This window comes from Anabrus simplex, chromosome 1 (genome assembly GCF_040414725.1).
Source record: "Anabrus simplex isolate iqAnaSimp1 chromosome 1, ASM4041472v1, whole genome shotgun sequence".
Lineage (NCBI taxonomy): Eukaryota > Metazoa > Arthropoda > Insecta > Orthoptera > Tettigoniidae > Anabrus > Anabrus simplex.
In genome coordinates this window covers 591,779,579-591,801,372 of record NC_090265.1, presented here as the reverse complement: position 1 = coordinate 591,801,372, position 21,794 = coordinate 591,779,579, and positions in this window count along the sequence as shown.

Here is a 21,794-nt window from a genome sequence, read left to right as displayed (position 1 = left end):
TGGCAATGAGGAACGTTCGATCCTTGATGAGTACGGTGGCATATGAAGGTGCTGCCTCGTGTCCGTAGATTTACTGGCACGTAAAAGAAATCCTGCGTGACGAAATTCTGGCATCTCGGCGTCTCTGAAATCCATCAAACGAAGTTAATGGGACGTTAAAACAATAGAATTTAAATATTATTATTATTATTGTTATTATTATTATTATTATTATTATTATTATTATTATTATTATTATTATTAATGGCATGAGTCAGAATCTCTCCACAGATTTTTCTTTTTCTTCCACTTCTTGAATTGATGCCACGACTAATTGCTGCACTTGACTCAGCTAGAGGAGGGCCCACACGATACTAGAATCCTATCGCGTGATTTTTGGGATGTCAGTGTATAAAGCTTTTAAAATATGTGAGCTGCTGCTTTCTCATCAGATGAATTTGGGCGTTGAAAATTGGTAATGCGAGTATAGTAACAAATAAATCAGAATTTTAATTTTACTTTAGGCCTATATTTGCTATAGTGGTACCAGAAAATACTGACATACATTTCGTTCTCAATCCGGGATTCGAATGCGGATATCAATATTTTGTAAAATTTAAATCAATAATCAATCAAACAACATTGATCGGCATTTAAGGCTAACGCCTATCAGTTGTTTATCTAGTCTGTCCTTGAATTATTTCAAAGAAGGTGAAAATTTATAAAACATTCCCCTTGATAAAATATTCCAATCTCTAATTCATCTTCCTTCCTCTAAATGAATATTGCCCCAGTTTGTTCTCTTGAATTCCAATTTTATCTTCATTGCATGATCTTTCCTACTTTTAAAAGCTCAACCCAAGCTTATTCGTCTACTTGCGTCATTCCAGGCTGTCTTCACTGAGAACTCGAAACATTCCACTTAGTTAACCAGCTCGCCTCCTTACTTCCACTGCCGCAAGTTTGCAACATTTCGTAACATTCTTTTGTTGGGAATCACCCAGAACAAACCGTACTTTCCTTTAAATCTCTTCCAGTTCTCGTATCAATTAATTCTAGTGAGGTTCTCATACACTGTATGTTCCTGAAAGAACGAACAGCAAAATATGTATGCTTTTTTAATTACATTTTCACTCTTCAACACCTTTGAAGTTTTCAGACTTCATTGAGTGTGTTCATGTAACATGGGCTGGACCCGCTGATGGACCTCAACAGGTCGTTGAAATGGCGTATGGCTTTTAGTGACGCGAGTGTCCAAGGGCATGTTCGGCTCGCTAGGTACAGGTCTTTTGACTTGACTCCCGTAGGCGACCTGCGCGTCATAAGGATGAAATTATGATGATGACAACACATACACCCAGCCCGAGTGCCAGCGAAATTAACCAATGATGGTAAAATTTCCCGACCCTGCCGGGGAATCGAACCCGGGCCCCTGTGACCAAAGGCCAGCGCGCTAACCATGGAGTCGGACAACAGGTCGTTGACCAGTGACTGCTACGTTGAATTTCTTGGTGATCACTTGCAGCCCTTAATGGACTTCACATACCCCTACTTTCCTCCACCAAGTCAAGAAATAGTTACGGACAGACATCAGTGTAGAATGGCATACGTTTAGGGTTTTATCAGTTCACGTCCAGGAATGACAGTGAAAATATATTTAGCCACTGCTACTCTGCTGACCCGTAGCGCGTAGTTCACGGACAGTTAAAGTGTAAGTAAATTTATTTCTGTCTTGTAACATCTCAATTTAGAGATTAGTCAATTATATTTCTTGAAGTTACATTGTTTATAAATTCTGGTCGCAAGTTATATCTATCTCAATGCCTCATGTACGGAATCATCAATCAGGTAGTGTAATTAGAAGTAGATATTTTAATTCGTGCTTTGGTGTTTTAATTTAAATCAAATATGACCGAACCAGCTGGCCATATACTGGCAGCTGTAAGTAGAAACAAGATGATGTTATTAAAAGGGTAACATTAAAATATTTTATACCTCTGAATTCAATTTACATTTTTGTGTATGAATCCTTGCTATTCATTGTTACTTCATTTATATCTAACTTCTGCTTTGTATTTCCAGTTGTCGTGCCGTGTAACACGCACTGCGAAAAAGCTACACAATGTTACAGAAGTACACAATTACGCACGTTAATTGGCGCGTGCATTACGGCAGACAATTAACCTGAAATAGCAGTAAGAATGCTATTTGCAGCAGGGTTTACACACAGGTAGTTGAGTCAGCGTCCGCACAGGCTCTGCATACAGAGTCCTACTTCTCCTCGCAAATTAACCTGTATTCTCAAAACGCAAATACTGAGATACATTCTATCAGTATTCTTTATATTAAGTTTTCGGCCCTGAGGCTGGTTGCATCCTCAAATTAACACCACGCAAATGTGTGCACTTCTAGAAACACCGCAAAAACTGGTAGTGGTGGTGCCATAATGAAGCGTACAAGGCATGACGAGGACTGAGGTAGTTTGCAGTTGCTTTCCTTTCTGGGCCAGAAATTGCTATTGCGGAATGACCGACCCTGTGAGTAGCACCTATCATAACATCCATATGCACAAGTCGACTTCTAAATGTCATTAGTAGACTCCGGAGTTTTAGGTAGTAAAAGGTTGGAATGCATGGCCTCCGTGGTTCAGGAGACAGCGCGCCGGCCTCTCACCGCTGGGTTCCTTGGTTCAAATCCCGGTCGTGCGTGTGAGGTTCGTGCTGGACAAAGTGGAGGTGGAACAGGTTTTTCTCCTGGTACTCCGGTTTTCTCCGTCATCTTTCATTCCAGTAACTCTCTCCAATATCATTTCATCTGTCAGTCACTGATCATTGCCCGAGAGAAGCGCGACAGGCTTTGGCAGCCGGCAGTTTTCCTATCTTTGCCTCTAGATGGGGGCTTCATTCCTTTCATTCCTTACCTGGTTGAAACTGGAAACACGCTGTGGACTTTTAAAAGGCTAGAATGCAATATAATCTGGTTATTAATTAGGAAGTGTGGTCCAGCGTGCTCTTCTGTACAGTAGCGAAAGTAACATGAAATCTAGAAGAAATTCCTAATATTCATGCAAGGCTCATAGCATAACCGTTGTGCAGGCTAGAGTATAGGTGCTACTGGCTTCAGTAAGCTTGCATTCTAACCTATTACTACTTAAAAATCCGGGCTCTAGTCATTACCCAGCATCACCCATGACTCAGCTTCTTCTACACTGTCACAGCCATAAAGGAGACTGTATCTTCGTGGAAGCTATATTTTCCTCGTGCCTGTGCCTGTTTGCAATCATTCGACCGGGTCAGGAGTGGAATGAATGGAGCCCCCATCTAGCGGCGAGGATAGAAAATGTGCCGGCTACCGAAGTCTGCCACACTCCGCTGGGGCAATGATAAATGACTGACATATGAAATGAAACGTTAACGGAGATTGCCTGGAATGAAAGATGACAGGGAAAACCGGAGTACTCGGAGAAAAACCTGTCTCGCCTCCGCTTTGTCCAGCACAAATATCACATGGAGTGACTGGGATTTGAACCACGGTATCCAGCGGTGAGAGGCCGGCGCGCTGCCGCCTGAGCCACGGAGGTTCCCTGTGCCAAGAGACGGATACAAATACTGCATTCGTCAAGAAGTAGCAACAGGCGGAATAAGAACTGTAAATATAGTATGATTGCCACTCTACGCTACAAGTGGGCAGAACTTCACCCTGATGCAATGGTGTTGTAATCACTTGGCTCTTTTGTCTGTCACAGTAGAAAATTTTCATTTCAATCCAGTAGTTCTTTCTTAGTACACAGATCCTATGCCAGTGATTGTACTGACAAACACCGTGTTGGCTATGCGATATGGAGCCGTGCATCTGTAGGCTTGCTTTTGGGAGATAGTAGGTTTGAACTCCTCTGTCAGCAGCGATGTAGATAGTGGTTTTCCCACCCTCACGCAGGAACATACTGGGGCTGTATCTTAATAAAGGCCACCTCTGCTTTCTTCCTAATCATAATCCTTCCCTCTCCCATCGTCGTCGGAAAACCTTCTGCGTTAGTGCGACATAAATTCGCTCGCAAGGGAAAGTATTGGCAGATATAGTTACTGTCACTAATTGTTTCTAGCAAGCTGCGATATTGTACTAAAGTTACACAGTATATTTCAAGTGGTTATTTTCCCCAAACTTCTTTGCTGGAGGCGTATACTGCGTAGTATCTAACTTAGAAGGAATGACTTCTTGTTATCGAATCTTATCTCTAGTTAGTAACAAATCCCTCACAGAGTAGCAGGTACCACAGTCTTACAGATAATGATGTTCCTAACCACAGAACTCCTATTATACAAGATGAAACGACTACAACAGTAACAAAATTAGGCATTTTCAATCTTTGAAGATAAAAACGAAGATTCTCTATTAAGTTCCTTTTCCGGGTTGAGCCTTGCTGTTTTACGTAAACTTGCACAAAAATTAGCCGACAGAGAAATATGTAATTTTGTGCATTCTTGAAACTCGAGGATATTCGTAAACTGTGGATAGCGTGTGACCGAAGAGACGGTACTTGGAATCCTGCCATCTAAACAATATGTTCATCCTATTTCAAACAATGGAACTTTGAAAGATAGAAAGTAATCTTTTGCGAAGGCTAATTGTCCTGCAGTTGAGTGTACCTTATGTGCAGATTGCCGACGTTTCCAATAATATATTTCAGTGTTCTTTCTCAAGATGACCAGTGTGCCACTATTCGATCCGAGGTAATCATCTCCCTAGGCAGCTAAAATCAACTTCGTAGTTGGTCACTGTGTCTCGCATTTTTCAACTTTCCACTCTCGAGTTCCCGCGAGCCTCGAAGACATCTTCGGAATAACTGGAACGTATATTTCGCTCTGTGGTCGGATAGGTAATTTCCGTTACTGTTCTGTAACTGGAGCATGGTGAGGGGATCCTATGTTTTCCTACTCTGACCTGTATACTGGTTATCCGTATACAGGTATCCATATTACAACATAATGTCCTATAAAAATAAAGTGGAAAGTTGATGTTTGTAGCTCAGGTAGTATTTAATGACGAAGGACTTACGAAACACTAACTTCTGAAATTCTTGGTAGATTTTCGTTGCTACGTTGTCTTGTCCTTGTACGTAGTCCTTCTGTGCAAGTATTGAGCACTTTATCTGTATGTGATCAGTAATTCCACTTTTGCTTTGACAGTTCCAACGTGTATCATTTGATGTTTGGTTAATTGTATACTTCCTGAAATTTCGGATTCTGTAAGAGAATTGCCAACGTAAATCTTTCTGTTTTAAATAAATTCACGTAGCTCAATCTTAAGAATACCAATGTTTCACCTCAGTATGGCTTGGTATTATTATTATTGTTATTATTATTATTATTATTAAAACACTTGTTAAGAGAATTCTCGTGACATATTTGTTTTTTCAACATTGAAGTATGGACTACGTTGAGGTATATTGAGGTTGTAGGATTTGAGATTCTTGGTGTTAAGGTATATTAGGTTGCTGTGTATCTCAGTGTGCTAGCGCTTTATAGCTCGAATGAAATTGTCCCCCAGGGGTCTACAGTGTGATACCCTGTTGTGTTTACGAGCCGTTTGTGGAGTTCGTTACTGCCTGGGTAGGGTTCAGATAAATCGTATTGGAGATGAAGTCATAAAGGAGACCCTAACTGCATAACGACTTGACTTGCTCCTGTACGGAGCTAGTTTTAAGCTCTTACCTACTGACATGTTTATACTTTTCTCACTGCAAATTAAAGGAGAAGTTAAATGGGCGAAAACCACTAAAATGTGCTCCCTACAGCGTGTACTATTTTGTCACGCATAACACGGAGAAGGTTTAAAGTATGACCAAAAATAGCAAATTGCATTAACATCAAGGCTTAACGTCTTCGTCCGATGGACGAATCACGATTAGCAGCGTCATATGCCCTCACTTCAAATAACTACTGCATAGAGGTTAGGCGTTGAACCCAGGTTTTTGGTTAGAAATTAAATATCACCACCTCACCTACCCTGCTGGCCAACCTTCTGACGGTGGAAATTATTTCCAACATCGGGACTCGAACCGGCATGGTGTCAGACCATAAATACTTAATGTCCGAACGTAATAATAATAATGATGAATGACGATCCTTCCATCCACGAGTCTCTAATCTAGTACTAGCCCACTGAGGGAGTTGCAAGGAAAGTTAAACTACATAGAAAAGTAAAGTTTAAAGTTGAATATCATGCAAATTGGCTACGTGATTCGGGTCGATTAGGTATGAGTTTGTCTTCCCTTTGTCGTTGGCATCCCTGAAGCTTGTTTTCTATAGTTTTTCCCACGTTCACACCAGGTACCCTTCATTGAGGCGACGACCGCTACCTAAGCAGTCCTAGTTTTTTTTTTTTCTCAGACGTCACCGAAATCCTACTTGTGATGCGACGGTAAAGAGATCATATTGTTTTATCTAAGAGGCACGGTGTTTGATTTGTATTTGTCCATGTTTGGTTTTGGTATAATTTGAAATAAAAAGTAGAATATCTATTTTAAAGGACTCTCGTTGCAATTTTCCTCATCCCCTAGTCGGAGGTTTTTCCTGCTTATTTCTCTTAGATATAGCTACGCCAGGTGGTAAGCTGGAGATAAGTTTTATCTAGACCTGAACGGAAAAAAAAAAAGAAGCTTGAAACGGTGCTGAATTTCTTATTGCCTAATCTTTATTTCGTTGTAAATTCTGATGTGAAAACCTCGCATTCAGTTGGTTATTGTTTGCCCCAGCATTTGCCTGGTGTCAAAATGGGAAACCAGGGTTGTGGGTAGTGGGGTTCGAACCAACTATCTCCCTAATGTAAACTGACAGCAGCGCGACCCTAACCACCCGGCCAACTCGCTCGATCAGTTGGTGAATTTAGAGCTTTTGCCTCAGACTGTAGAGCGCTGGCTTTCTGAGCCCAGGTTGGCAATTGAAACACTTCTTATAGTATTAAACTTTTTGTCCGTACTCAGTTCTTATTTTCATTTCACACTTAATCTCTAGAAGCATAACATTTATCTCAGCTCCAAACAGACAGAACAATCAAAGAATCCTGGAAATAAATACGATATAGTTTGTACACTAATCACTTTTATACATTACTCATAAAATAAAGACTGGTTATATAAGTTTTAAAATATGTAAGAAATATTATTAAATGATTTTTGTTACCGAGAAAGTGGCCGTGCGGTTAGGTACGTGCAGCTGTGAACTTGTATTCGGGAGATTGTGGGTTCGAACCGCACTGTCGGCAGTCGATTTTCACATCAGGCAAATGCTTGGGGCTGTATCTTAATTAAGGCAATGTCCGCTTCCTTACCACTCGTTGCTCTTTCCTATCCCATCGTCGCCATAAGACCTATCTGTGTCGGTGCGACGTAAAACAAATTGTTAAAATATATATTTTGAATTGATTCACAGTATGATCATTTTACTGGCATTGTCTCAGTATCCTCACAACGGTAACTTATGGGATTGCCTTCTGCATTCAAAGGTATAGGTTTAAATGCCTATTCTCTCGGTTGGCATTTAGGGGTCCTTACATGCGAGCGAGGTGACACTGTAGTTTGCAAGTTTGGAAAACCTAAGTCGATTCGATGGTTCGGTCACAGAACGTGGCCTTGGTACCTTTGAGTGATCCTCTACACACAATGTTATTCCCACACTGCAGGAGTGCTGGGGTATACCATATTTTATTTCTCGAGATACTCCTCGTAATGTGTGCTAAATAATTAGAGCTACATACTGTAATATACGCATACGATTACAGACAGCAACGTAAACGTACCTGACAAGTTTAATGTACGGTAGGTAACCGTGGCTCCTTAAATCAATCAACATCATGTATGGAGCGAAGGCATTAGTTACTATACCCGCGAGAGTCGTCCAGACTGATCCCTGTGATTAAGACGAACCGTCGTCCCGGCTTCCTCAAACAAGGTCGACGTGATGTTCTCCCTGACAGCACTGAACCACACATCCGTCTGTACTCATGGAAGTAAATGTGAGCAGCGTTCCTGGCTAGACTACTAACATCTCTCTGGCCTTCAGATATGAACTGATGATTTGCCGCCGATGTATTCGTTGTCAAATAGACACATGACGTAGTAGGTTAGTGGTCGTTCTTCTGTTCCCACGACAGCGGGTTCAGCTGAAATCGATACCGATTCCATGTGTCTGTCTTCCGACACAATAATTGCCTCGGTGGATAAGTGGTTGAGTGTCCGATGAATGATACCTAGTTCGTGGACTAATAATAATGTTACCGAGCTCGATAGCTGCAGTCACTTAAGTGCGGCCAGTATCCAGTATTCGGGAGATAGTAGGTTCGAATCCCACTGTCGGCAGCCCTGAAAATGGTTTTCCGTGGTTTCCCATTTTCACGCCAGGCAAATGCTGGGGCTGTACCTTAATTAAGGCCACGGGCGCTTCCTTCCCACTCCTAGCCCTTTCCTGTCCCATCGTCGCCATAAGACGTATCTGTGTCGGTGCGACGTAAAGCAGCTAGCAAAAAAAAAGTTATTGATTTTACACCTCGCTAACGACTTTTACGGTTTTGGAGACGCCGAGGTGCCGGGATGTTGTCCCTCAGGAGTTATTTTACGTGCCAGGAAAACATACCGACACGAGGCTGACTTATTTGAACACCTTCAAATACCACCGGACGGTCAGAGGAATCGAACCTTTCAACTTGAGCTCAAAAGGCCACTGCTCTATCGTCTGAGCTACTCATCCCGGCAGTTCGTGGATTCGATCCCGGCCTAGGTAGTCGATTTTGAAGGGCTATCAAAAGTTTTAACATCCCATGTCATTGTTGTTATGTTAAAGATCTTTTGTGGCGCACTAAGTGGCTCCCGACAAAATTAACTCCACCAAAGTAACCGTTCAGTAGAATTCCGCTTTCATATTCTTGATGGATGCAATACGTTTCCATCTGTCTCTAGGCACAGGCCAGAACAAAGTGTAGTTTCCACCGAAGTCCCAGTCTCATCCATGGCTGTGACAGCATGGATGCTGCTGGGGTATGGGTAGCGCTGAGTAATGATATTCAGAGCACACACAGTGTGTCTGATTGTTACGAAAGGTGTTGATCATAGGATCAGTCGTGCTGCAATAGCACTTTTTGGCCCAGTGAGCAAAGCAATGGCAAACGACCTCACTCCTCTTCTTGCCTAGTACGCCTCATTTTGGCGCCGCCATTGGTTGTTGCGTTTTTTCTGAAGCGCATAACCTTCCGTGGTGCTATTTCAGGATCCAACCACCCTCTAGGTTGATAACTTAACATACACAACAACACACATCTAGACAGCAGCACAATCCGAATGGTGAAATTGGTAGGCAAGTGGCATCACTTCAGAAGTTCTGCAACTCGGTAACTGAGGGCGTACATGTATTATTCTTCGTCGTTCGACTAGGCCTAACCACACTTTTTGGGCTGTTATCTTTGTCCAGTATTGTCGCATCTTCTCCTGGTGTAACTCCTTTCTTTCCTCCTACTTGGGGAGTACATTTCTACTTCAGTGTTTTCTCCTAAACCACGGACTTTCTTCAGGATCAGGCTGTTTTGTAAGCCTGTCGGCCTTCTCAAATCTCTGTCACATACGTTGTACGGACTTCCTTGTTTCACCAGAAGGTGAACAGGCGGTTGGTCAGTCTGTTGTGAGACGATTTTGCCACATGAATGTAGAAAGCGACCCTCCTTTTACTTGCACAGTGAGATCACCTCTCTGTCTGGGAGTAGAGCTCTCACATGCAACGTCTCCGGTAAGAATAAAGTGGCGTATGGCTTGTTTAGTGCCAGGAGTGTCCGAGGACATGTTCGGTTCGCCAAGTTCAGGTCTTTTGATTTGATTCCCGTAGGCGACCTGCGCATTATGATAAGGATGAACTGATGATGAAGACGACATATGCACCCAGTCCCCATGCCAGCGAAATTAACCAATTATGGTTAAAATTCCGGATCCTGCCGGGAATCGAACCCGGGACCCCTGTGACCAAAGGCCTGCACGTTAACCATTTAGCCATGGAGCCGGACTATAATTGTATTGTTATTCTAACAGAGTTTCTCTAAAGACGTGTGCGTGTGTATAATAATAACCTAGAGTTTTATTTGTACAGTTACATTTTTAAATATTGTTTAGGCGTGCTGTTACTGTCGCGCAACTGTGAGTTTGCTTTCGGGAGACAGTGGGTTCGAACCCACAAATGAAGATGGTTTTTTTATGGCTTCCACATTTTCACACCAGTCAAATGCTTGCGTTGTACCTTAGCTAAGGTCACGGCCGCTTCATTTCCACTCGTAGCCCTTTCCTATCACATCATCGCTATAAGGCGTATCTGTGTCGGTGCGACGTAGAACAGATTCTCATACATATATATTGTTTGTGTATGGTAAATGCCTAGCATCTTTTAATTTTAATCCAGTGGTGGAAAGTGAAGAGAGGTAACATTTCGGCAAAAGCATTCTTATAAAGGGACAGACTCGGGACGTTGTTTTTCATGTACGAGAATACTTTGAACGGAAGAAAGGTAATAAGTGTCCTCTCTTTTCTGTAAATAAAGTGTTAGATGCAACTGCAGATGCGGCTAGAGTAACCAAAAACACTGTAGTAAAAATAGAGAAAGGCAATTATGAAACTGTCGTACGGGAATTATATTTATTGACATTGATAAATATTTGTTCTAGCCGCAAATAGTACACTCCTGTTCATAAAAATCAGAACCCCTTGAAAGACTAAAGATAGGAAGTTCATACTCACAGGACACGTGCAATGTATGTTCTGCAGAAACGATTAGTATTTCAGTCACCTAGGTTCAGCATGTGTCCTGTTGCCTAGTAGGCCCTGGGTCTTTCGTGGCCACTGATAACTTTTTCCATGCATGATGGCATCGACGCGTATAAGGCGCGAATGGCGTCCTGGGGTATAGCCATCCATGATGCACTCACCTGGTTCCACAGTTCATCTTTGTTGGTTGACATTGGGTCACAGTGCCGCACCGGTCGTTTCACCATATCCCACACATTTTCGATTGGCGACAAGTCCGGTGATCAGGCGGGCCAGGGCAACGGTCTGACATCCTGTGACAACAAGAAGGCACGTGTTCGTGCAGCAACATGTGGTCGCGCATTGTCCTGCTGAAATATGGCGTTTGGGATGTCGTGCAGAAAGGGTATGGCTACGGGTCGCAGAACGTCATTCACGTAGGTCAAACTGGTCACAGTGTCCTGGACACGCACCAACTGTGATTTGTGGTATTGAAAGTACTGACTTTGCCGCGAAGAGGCCTTCATTGACTAGTACGACGTGGCAACACGTCAATCCCCTTCTAGATCCGCGCGGACCATAAAACATCGTGTGGTGATTATTGTTTATGAGGAAGTACAACTGGTTTAACACCTAATCGGAGAAGAAAGACAAAACATGGTGGAAGAACCGAGCGAGCTGTATGCGCGGTTTGAGTTGAGTGGCCATGAGCTTGCATTCGGGAGATAGTGGATTCCAACCCCACTGTCGGCATCCCTGAAGGTGATTTTACGTCGTTTCCTCATCTTCACACCGGACAAATGGTGAGGCTGTCTCTTAGATGAGGCCTATCCCCTCGTCGCCATAAGACCTGTCTTGTGTCGGTGTGACGGAAAACAATTAGCAATATTAAAATAAAAATGAAAAAGCTCTGATAGCTAGGGAAATGAAGGTATCGGTAAGGAAATATCAATGAAGGGCGTAAAATTAAAATACTACCTAGGCCTCGCAAACCTACCGCATGGGTGTGAAAAGAACATATTTTGACGAAGTGTGGTCTGAAAGGACAGTTAACGGTGACGAGTCTGGCTCAAGTACATGGAAGCCATTTTAGGCTGAGAGAAGTGTTCCCGTATCGTGGACACACTTTTACCCCTTTTAGTCGACTCTTACGACAGGCGGGGGATACCACGGATGTGAGAAGAAATGTCTTCCGACATTCCCTATGTCTGCTGCCTCTTGTGTTAGACAGCCGGGAATCGAACTCGATGTCCCCGCGTAAGTTGCAGACCTACTACGACTACACTACTGGGTTGACATTATTAGATGCTTCATTGCTATGGAGTTAGAATTAGTGAGACTTCAAAGGGATGTTTGTACACACGGGAAGGTATCAAGTCGACTAACCATCAGCATGACCATTGATAAAGCGCAGGTCAAACGCTTGGAAAAAGTTGTATTCAGCTACGGCCAGTTGCATGATGAACTATCTCGGGCAAGGTCGTTAAAAAAGGTACGGCCGAATGTTCTGAACACCAAGAATATTGTATGAGAAGGAGTGTTATAAATTAAATTACGAATGAATCAGTTATTATGTAGAGGTATTAAATGTTCATAAAACTATTGAAAAGAGCAGTCAAAACAGTATGACTACGACAGGCATATCAGGACAAGTTGTGTGTGTGTTGAGTCATCAGTCCATAGACTGGTTTGATGCAGCTCTCCATGCCACCCTATCCTGTGCTAACCTTTTCATTTCTACGTAACTATTGCATCCTACATCTGCTCTAATCCAGGACAAGTTATCTGACCTATTTAAAAGGAATGTTGTGGAACAGCACGGGTCCACTAGTTATTATTACGCAGTGGATTCTGGATCTTCTGAAAGATTCCTTAACTGTAATTCAACAGTGTAGTAACTGTAATATACTATGATAACTATTGATTTGTTTAGTGTTCATCCCGAAGATAGCAGAAGAAAAGCACGTACATCAGGTGTACTTCCAACCTCGAGACGTCAAGATCCAAGTTACAAGATTCTCTCCACTCCCCTCGTGACTTGTATTTATTGTTGCGCCGTTCGGAGCTAGGGTCCGTCGCTCTCACGGGCCGTTAACACGCAGTAGAACACTTTATGGCGCACTGGCCACGCTCATTGAAATAAGAGCTTCTGGGACGTTGGACCGTAAATTTGCTGCGGACTGGGGGAGTGTTGCGGACGCCAGGTGAGAAGGTAATTGTGGGCCGCAGCTTGCGTTTAGCATGCCGCGCCCCCTCTCTTTATGACCCCCATTATATGCGTTGTGTAATTAAATAATGAATTTTGATTTGAGGGAAGATCTTTATCATATTTTCACTCAATTTTCCCACTGAGCTGTAGTTAGGGTGAAAATTTAACACGTGCATTAGTTATGATTTAGTAGTTTTTATTTAAGAGGCCCTAAAACGAAGTCCGACTGGCTCTTAGTTTTTGGTAAACTCAATCCATATAAACATATTTAAAAAAAAAAAACCACTTTCATTGACCGAAAATTGAATCGCATCGTTTTAGGGAAAAGCTACAGGCGTTGTTGTTAAGATGCAACCTCAGTCGAAAGATGGAAATGATGTAGATAGAAATGAGAATCCAGATTCTTGTATACGATGTAGGAAACATTAAGCTTCGGTGATTTGGAGATGCTCTACTATACGTATCGTGTGGCAGATATTGAAATGAACGTTCATGAAGGAGATTTTAAAAATACATGAAATAAACTGTAAACCAGTGTCCTGACTGCTAATCCATTCAGGAACTGCACCGGTAGCAACAAAGTAGTCGCTGCAACAGCCAGGAAAGCTCACACTTATTCACAAAGCGGTAGATGGTCTGGATCTCAGTGCAGCAGTCAAGTCTGTGTGAGGAAGAAGTTTTGCGATACTTACGAAAGTTGACCGAGCGAAGTTTCTTCAGATACTGTTTAGACATGCCATGGCAGTTCCATACCACGTGCTTCCGGGAAAGAGTTTAATTGTATATTTCTGACCACTTTGTTTCGGTGTTGAATTTATAGCCTTGTGTGAGAACGGCCTAATGTGAATATCCTAAACAGGTCAGGATGTTAACCTCAGGTAACTTATAAACTGTCAATTATTGAAAATATTTTTTCACGTTTTCTAATGTTACCAAGGGGTTCATAATCAAATATACAGTACTTTTCTAGGGTGTCACTACCTGCCGAGATAACTATACTAACTTTGGACTGAGTGAGTGTGCCGTGCGGTTAGGGTCGTACAGCTGGGAGCTTGCATTCGGGAGATAGTGGGTTCGAACCCCACTGTAGGGAGCCCTGAAGATGGTTTTCCGTAGTTTCCCCATTTTCACACCAGGCAAATGCTGGTCCTGTACCTTAACTAAGGCCACGGCTGCTTCCTTCTTACTCCTACTCCTTTCCCATCCGATCGTCGCCGTAAGACCTATCCGTGTCGGTGCGACGTAAAAAAAAAGTGCACCATAATTTGGAAATCGTTGTCCTCTAATATTTTCAGGCTAATCACAGGGCGCATTTTGAGTACATCTTCGACCCCTGTTGGCTTGGGAAATCATTGTGGCCGTGCAAGTTACGGAATAAAAGCAGTAAGCGCGCCCCCTACAACAGGCAGGCGAACCTGTGTTTATTTACATCTTCCGACCATCACTGTCCTCACCTACCTGTGTCGGTGCGACGTAAAGCAAATTGTGATAGGGCTAACTTTGGTTTAAAGAAATAAAATTACACTGTTTTGACACTTAGCTTTAGAGTAATGGCCAACATAATTTCAGAGGCCGGACTGAGTGGCTCAGGTGGTTTGAGGCACTGGCTTTCTGACCCTAACTTGGCAGGTTCGACCCTGTTTCATACTGGTCGTATTGAAAGTGCGCAGATACGTCAGCCTCGTGTCGGTAGATTTACTGCCAGGTGAAAGAATTCCTGCGGGACTAAATTCCAGCACCTCGGCATCTCAGCGAAAACCGTAAAATTAGTTAGTGGAAAAAGCCAATAACATTAATTATTACATTCAGATGTGCCGTTATATTCAAAACCCGAGGAGAAGATCTGGAGGAAACAAAATATCGAGGTCATTCGGCTCGGTGCTGGGCGTCGTGACCTTATATTCCTTATCATTTGAGTCTTGCATCCTTGACGAGAAGTCTCCATGCATAGCTGTCTTCAGTTTTTCCTAAGACAGTCTGAAGACAAAGACCAGTGATCTCGTTCTGTTAATCTAACCATCTAGCTGTTCTTCTTCCTCGTGGTCTATTGCCTTCAGCATTGCCTTGAAAAAGGACCTTTTCCAAATTCTGCCCTTCTGCTCTGAAAATGTGGCGAAGGAACTGGAGGTAACATTCACTTATACGGTATGCTCAGTTTGTCTATAATGAAAGCATTTGTTCTTCTTTATGTCCAGGGTATAGGTAGAATTGACTGCCAACACCACATCTCAAAGGCATTACCTTTCACCGTCTGCGTCTCACAGCCGTACAAAAAGATGGAGAACACTAGTGTTTCAACAAAGTGCATATTCGTTGCCTTTGATATTTTCCATTATCTAAGATAATATTAAAGGGGCTGCCTGGCCGAGGCGGTAAAGGCGTGCTCGGTTTGCCCGGAAGGACGTGGGTTCAAGTCCCCGTCAGGAAGTCGTAAAATTTAAGAAACGAGATTCCCATTTCCGGTGGAAATGAGTATCAGGTTAATTTCTGGGGGCAAAGGCGGCCGGGCGAAGAGGTAACCACTCTACGCCATCAAGTGCCGAGGTTACGGATAGTTGAAGCCTTTACCTTCCATCGCTCCAAGGGCCTGCATGGCTTGTACGGAGATGACTTTGCTTTGCTTTAAGACAATATTGAAGGTTTTAAACCATTGAGTGTTGTTGTAATAGTTTTACATTCACGTCGAAGCATGTAACTTACTGTCAGGAAAGGTGAATGTTCATTGCATGCCAGTAGCCTCAGGATTCTTATATAGACCCTACATTAGTGCGTGCCTTGCGCGTTTGGTTTGTGATTTATTGGAATAGGGCGCCCACGGTTGGTAAATGAAGCATGTTTGAAGACATTCCATTTTCTCGAGAACCACTTGTCGGATTTTGGTAAATCACACCGCTGAATTTGAATATCTGTGACTAACGCTGTTGTAGAAAGCAGTGTATATCTCTACCGCTGAGTCCCGTTTCCTAAATAGGGGCACGGGCGGAGATAAGATGAGATGAAATTATATGACTTTTTACGCCCGAATGCCCTTTCTGACTAACGCTGAGTGGAGGGATGTATTTTTTATTGCGTGTTTCTGTGGTGTATTTTGTGGAAATAAAAATATGTATTAAGACGATCACAAACACCCAGTCCCCGAGCTAAACGAATACACCAAATATGGTTCAAGTCCTCGACCTAGGCGGGAATCGAACCAGAGGCCTATGAACCGAAAACAACTAGCTGACCATTCAGCCAAGAAGCCGGACAATTACAGGGATGATAAGCGAATGACATTATCAACACCAACTTAACATCTTATTATGCTAATGATTTGTATACTCCTGCATTTTGTTCCTGTAGGCCCTACCAATGGTGTAGTCATACTGAAACTCCTGATTCCATTAAATCTCTAGAGTTACGCAACACTGGGCTTTGTAATCACCTGGATGGATAGCCCACATGCTATTGGCTAGAGAATACGTTGGAAGAGAATGGGACTGACCACTCTACCGTAAGTGAACTCTGGCTGAATATGTTTGATTAGTGATCTGTAGTGATGGGACATTCGATTCATTTTACTGAATCGATTCATTTGATTCCGTTCACGTTACTGAATCGATACAGTGATCCGATTCACGGCTCATTGGTCACCGCTCCTACTGCATCTGTGTAGTATTCGAATCATGCATTCAGTAGCCAACACTAGTGATCTGGCCTAGCTGGGGAATTTACAGTTTTTCTATTTGCTTTACGTCGCACCAGCACAGATAGGTCTTATGGCGTCGATGAGGCAGGAAGGGCCTAGGAATGGGAAGGAAGCGGCGTGGCCTCAACTAAGGTACAGCCCCAGCATTTGCCTGGTGTGAAAATGGGAAACTACAGAAAACCATCTTCAGGGCTGCCGACAATGGGATTCGAACCCACTATGTCCCGGAGGAGAGCTCACAGCTGCGTGCCACTAACCGCACCGCCAACTCGCCCTGTAGTGGGTGGGGGTGGGGGTGGGGGAATTTACTAGGCCTTCAATTTCGAGGTCTGGTTACAGCACTAAATAGCTTAATATTTTGCGATCCTGCAAATAAGATCTTAAGCAGCATCGCAGTGTTTCTTGCGACAAAAGTTCGTCCTGCGAGTATATCCGGCAGAAAAAGAACGATGTAGAGTGGCAATCTGGCAACACTGTAACCACATGTAGGGTAACTATCTCTGTCAGCACATACTAGTCATGCTGTACAGTTGGTGCAGTGTATAGAGTTTTGGGTTAGCATGCAGGAGATCGAGAGTTCGATCCTGGGTTGAGGCGCACTTTTCTATTTGCTAATTTCCATCGGACATTACATACCGTAAAACAGTAAGACACCGTTTCTTAGGTCGCATGAATTCTGCATTTCTTCTTCTTCTTCTTCTTCTTCTTCTTAATATGTTTACCCTCCAGGGTCGGTTTTTCCCTCGGACTCAGCGAGGGATGGGAAGATTGAATGGGACAGGCAAGGAAGAGGGAAGGAAGCGGCCGTGGCCTTAAGTTAGGTACCATTCCGGCCTTTGCCTGGAGGAGAAGTGGGAAACAACGGAAAACCACTTCTAGGATGGCTGAGGTGGGAATCGAAGCCACCTCTACTCAGTTGACCTCCCGAGGCTGTGTGGACCCCGTTCCACCCCTGGTACCACTTTTCAAATTTCGTGGCAGAGCCGGGAATCGAACCCGGACCTCTGGGGGTGGCAGCTAATCACACTAACCACTACACCAAAGAGGCAGACATCCTACATTTCTTTCTTTCTTAATCTACTTTCCCTCAGACTCAGCGAGGGATCCCACCTCTACCGCCTCAAGGGCATTGTCCCGGAGCTCCAGACTCTGGGTCGGGGGATACAACCGGGGAGGATGACCAGTACCTCGCCCAGGCGGCCTCACCTGCTATGCTGAACAGGGGCCTTGCGGGGGGATGGAAAGATTGGAAGGGATAGACAAGGAAGAGGGAAGGAAGCGGCCGTAGCCTTAAGTAAGGTACCATCCCGGCATTTGCTGGGAGGAGAAGTGGGAAACCACGGAAAACCACTTCCAGGATGGCTGAGGTGGGAATCGAACCCACCTCTACTCAGTTGACCTCCCAAGGCTGACTGGACCCTGTTCCAGCCCTCGTACCACTTTTCAAATTTCGTGGCAGAGCCGGGAATCGAACCCGGACCTCCGGGGGTGGCAGCTAATCACACTAACCATTACACCACAGAGGCGGACTATCCTACATTTACAAAACGTAGTAACGCTGAACACGTTGTAACGCATCTAGTAGATGAAGTGGTGCGAATAAATTCATGCCCACGACGTGGAAAGGGCGTCTTTCAAAGCTGACCAATGAAAACGAATGTTCGTGCATTTCTAGGATCGTAGTATGTAAGTGCGTCCACCTCTGTGGTGTAATGGTTAGTGTAATTAGCTGCCACCCCCGGAGGCCCGGTACGAGGGCTGGAACGGGGTCCACTCAGCCTCGGGAGGTCAACTGAGTAGAAGTGTGTTCGATTCCCACCTCAGCCATACTGGAAGTGGTTTTCCGTGTTTTCCCACTTCTCCTCCAGGCAGATGCCGGGATGGTACCTAACTTAAGGCCACGGTCGTTTCCTTCCCTCTTCCTTGTCTATCCCTTCCAATCTTCTCATACCCCCTCAAGGCCCCTGTTCAGCATAGCAGGTGAGGCCGCCTGGGCGAGGTACTGTCATCCTCCCCAGTTTTATCCCCCGACCCAGAGTCTAAAGCTTCAGAACATTGCCCTTGAGGCGGTAGAGGGTGGGATTCCTTGGTGTGTCCGAGGGAAAAACCGAGCCTGGAGGGTAAACAGATCAAGAAGAAGAAATATGTAAGTGCAAATGGGTCCTATAGAACCCACTGCAATCGCTGTTGACGATTAAGATGCCAGATACCATACCACCTGGACTACACTTACGAAATAAAAAAACTTACGCCTCAAACCAGGATCGATCCCTTCGACCTCCTGCATGCTAACCCAAAACTCTATCCACTGCACCAACTGTACAGCACGTCTAATGTGTGCTGACAGAGATAGTTACCCTACATGTGGTTACAGTGTTGCCAGATTGCCACTCTTCAACGTCCTTTTTCTCCCGGATATACTCGCAGGACGAACTTTTGTGAGAGACTTTTTTATTGCTGGCATGTGAGGTGTCGCGCTGCGACGTCCGAGTGTGCGAATTTCGCTTCATCCTGTATATCTCTCGGCAAATGAGTTACCCGGCTATCGCCTTCTGTGCGTGCTCCCCTGACACACGGAGCAAGCCATAAAAAAGACCCTGTAGTACCACCGAAGGTTGTACGGTTATAAGGAAACCACAAAATGCGATGGTGGTGCCGTAGTGTGGCATACTAGGCAGGGTGAGATGTGAGATAAGTAGTCGTACAGAGTAGCCATTAATGCTGTATGTGTTCTAATGCACAAAATGGCGGGCAAGATTGCGGCCAGCGCGGTTTCTACTCACCAAGATGGCGGCACAGTGCTGCCAACCTGACTGGACGACAATTCCTTTATGCGATTGAAATTCCCCTTCCAAGATGGCGACGGTGCTGGCAATAATGCAGTGCGGGTTCTAATGCAGACGATAGCAACGGCTGCACACATCTCCTCCCCACTCCCTCTGAGCCCTACTCAAGTCCAAGTTTTACGACTGGCTGCCCTTCCCTGTTTCGAATTATTCCAAGTTGTACAGTGGGATGCCTTGAGGTACTTTGCCATTGCTCTCCTGACTGAGCTAGGATGTACTATTGCAGCACGACTGACTTTATGAGTAGCACCTTTCCCAGAGTCCAATTGCACTAGTCGTGCTTCATATCATTACTTACCTCAGTAGCTCCTATAATGACGCAGCCTGAAATGACACTGAACCATCACTGCAAACTACAAGTCACGATGGCCTGTGGCAAGTGGCAAATGTAGAAATACTGCATCTAGCACCAAATAGCTACAGACGGTATTGTTATGTTCCGCATGATAACATTATTGTGGAAGCCCCTAATACAATTGAGAAAACCCGTTCTTTCCCTGTTTCCACATTAATTTGAATACTGCTGAAGCGGTTTGTATAAATGCATTGTGGGAATACTGCTTTTGGACTGATTAAAAACACATACCCGTTAGTTTTTAATTAATTTTGATTCGAAAACATTTTTAATTAGAATCGATGTATTTTCATTCATATTTGATTAATCAGTTCTGTGTAATAATATTTTCCTGTTGATTTTCAAAACAACACAAATTTATGTATCTGTACTTGTACCGCCTTTCTGAGTTACTCCTCGATTTTTAAACACGGTTACCCAGTTGTTACATCACGATATTACAGTAAATATGAGCTAGATTTGCTAGTAAGGTCTTCGTAGGTTTGTTGATAAATGTGAAATGATTCTCGACATTAGATTGACTCGCGTATGTTAGCACTTTCAAATACCACTGGACTGAGCCGCGATCGAGCCCACTATCTTGGACTCGGAAAGCCAGCACTCTATATCATTCTAGCCGCGCAGTCAGGCCAGAGTTTTGTATTTCGTGGCTTTGCGTACATTTCATCCAGCTAGGTGTGCACCTCAGCGTAGGGGGATTGGATTATTGACGATCAATTACCCAGCTTACCTCATCATTTATTATTTGTCCTGCCTTTAGATTAGCTGTTGACCAAATTGTTTACACATTTTAACATTAACTGAGCTCTTTTTTTTTCTAGTTGCTTTACGCCGCACTGACACAGATAAGTCTTATGGCGACGATGGGACTGGAAAGGGCTAGGAGTGGGAAGGAAGCGGCCGTGGCCTTAATTAAGGTACAGCCCCAGTATTTGCCTGGTGTGAAAATGGGAAACCACGGAAAACCATTTTCAGGGCTGCCGACAGTGGGGTTCGAACCTACTATCTCCCGAATACTGGATACTGGCAGCGCTTAAGCGACTGCAACTATCGAGCTCGGTACTGTGCTCCTTTGGTATTCCTTTTTTTTTTTTCCTTCGTAGACTCTCCTTGGAATACCCGTGGTAATTTTCTGTCCCCAACTACTCCTGCACCCTTCCGGACTATGAGCTTCCTGGAGTTAAACTTGCAACTTCCTACGCGTTCTAGACAAAGAGTTTTTTTGTATGGATAGAGGACCGAGGAATTGGATATATATGTGTGTATGTGATTAATAACAAAAACTACCGTGTTTATTCGTAGACGAACTTTAACGCTTTACTTTTGTATACCTTAGTGGTTATTGGATAAGGAAAGATTGCCTTACGACACTCAGAATGTCAAGCACTTCTATAAATCTACTAAGAGTTTGCCCATCCAGGTGAATCATCCAGCCTCCCTCCGACCGCCCAGTTTCTGAAGTCTAGAGCCGTCACTGCTCAGATGCCATCTACTTAATCCGGGGTCAAACCTGATATCCTCTGAAGAGGGAAAGCGATGAACCGACTGCGCCTCGAAGTCCAGCTTCCGATTTTTATTCGACTGTAGTGGAGATACGCGTATCAGTCTCTCCACTTCCTCTCCAATGTGACCCTCTCGATACCCACCGTCTCCCCCTATACAAGAATGGTTATAACCAAGGTTATGATCAACTGCTCTAGGAACTGCACTCATCAAGACTTTTGCTCTGAGAGGGGGGGGGGGGATTGTCGTTACGAGAAACACGGCCCGGTTATCGACCTCCGAGGAAATTGGACTATCGAGTTTCACATTTAAGCGAGTTCCGGACAGAGTTTTACCACCGCTCCATATCGGCTTGGTAGTAAAAATCTTAAAATTAGTTTGTGGCGAAGGGTGAGAAACTGGTGTTAACGTTTATTCAGTGTTGCATGAAAGACTTCGTT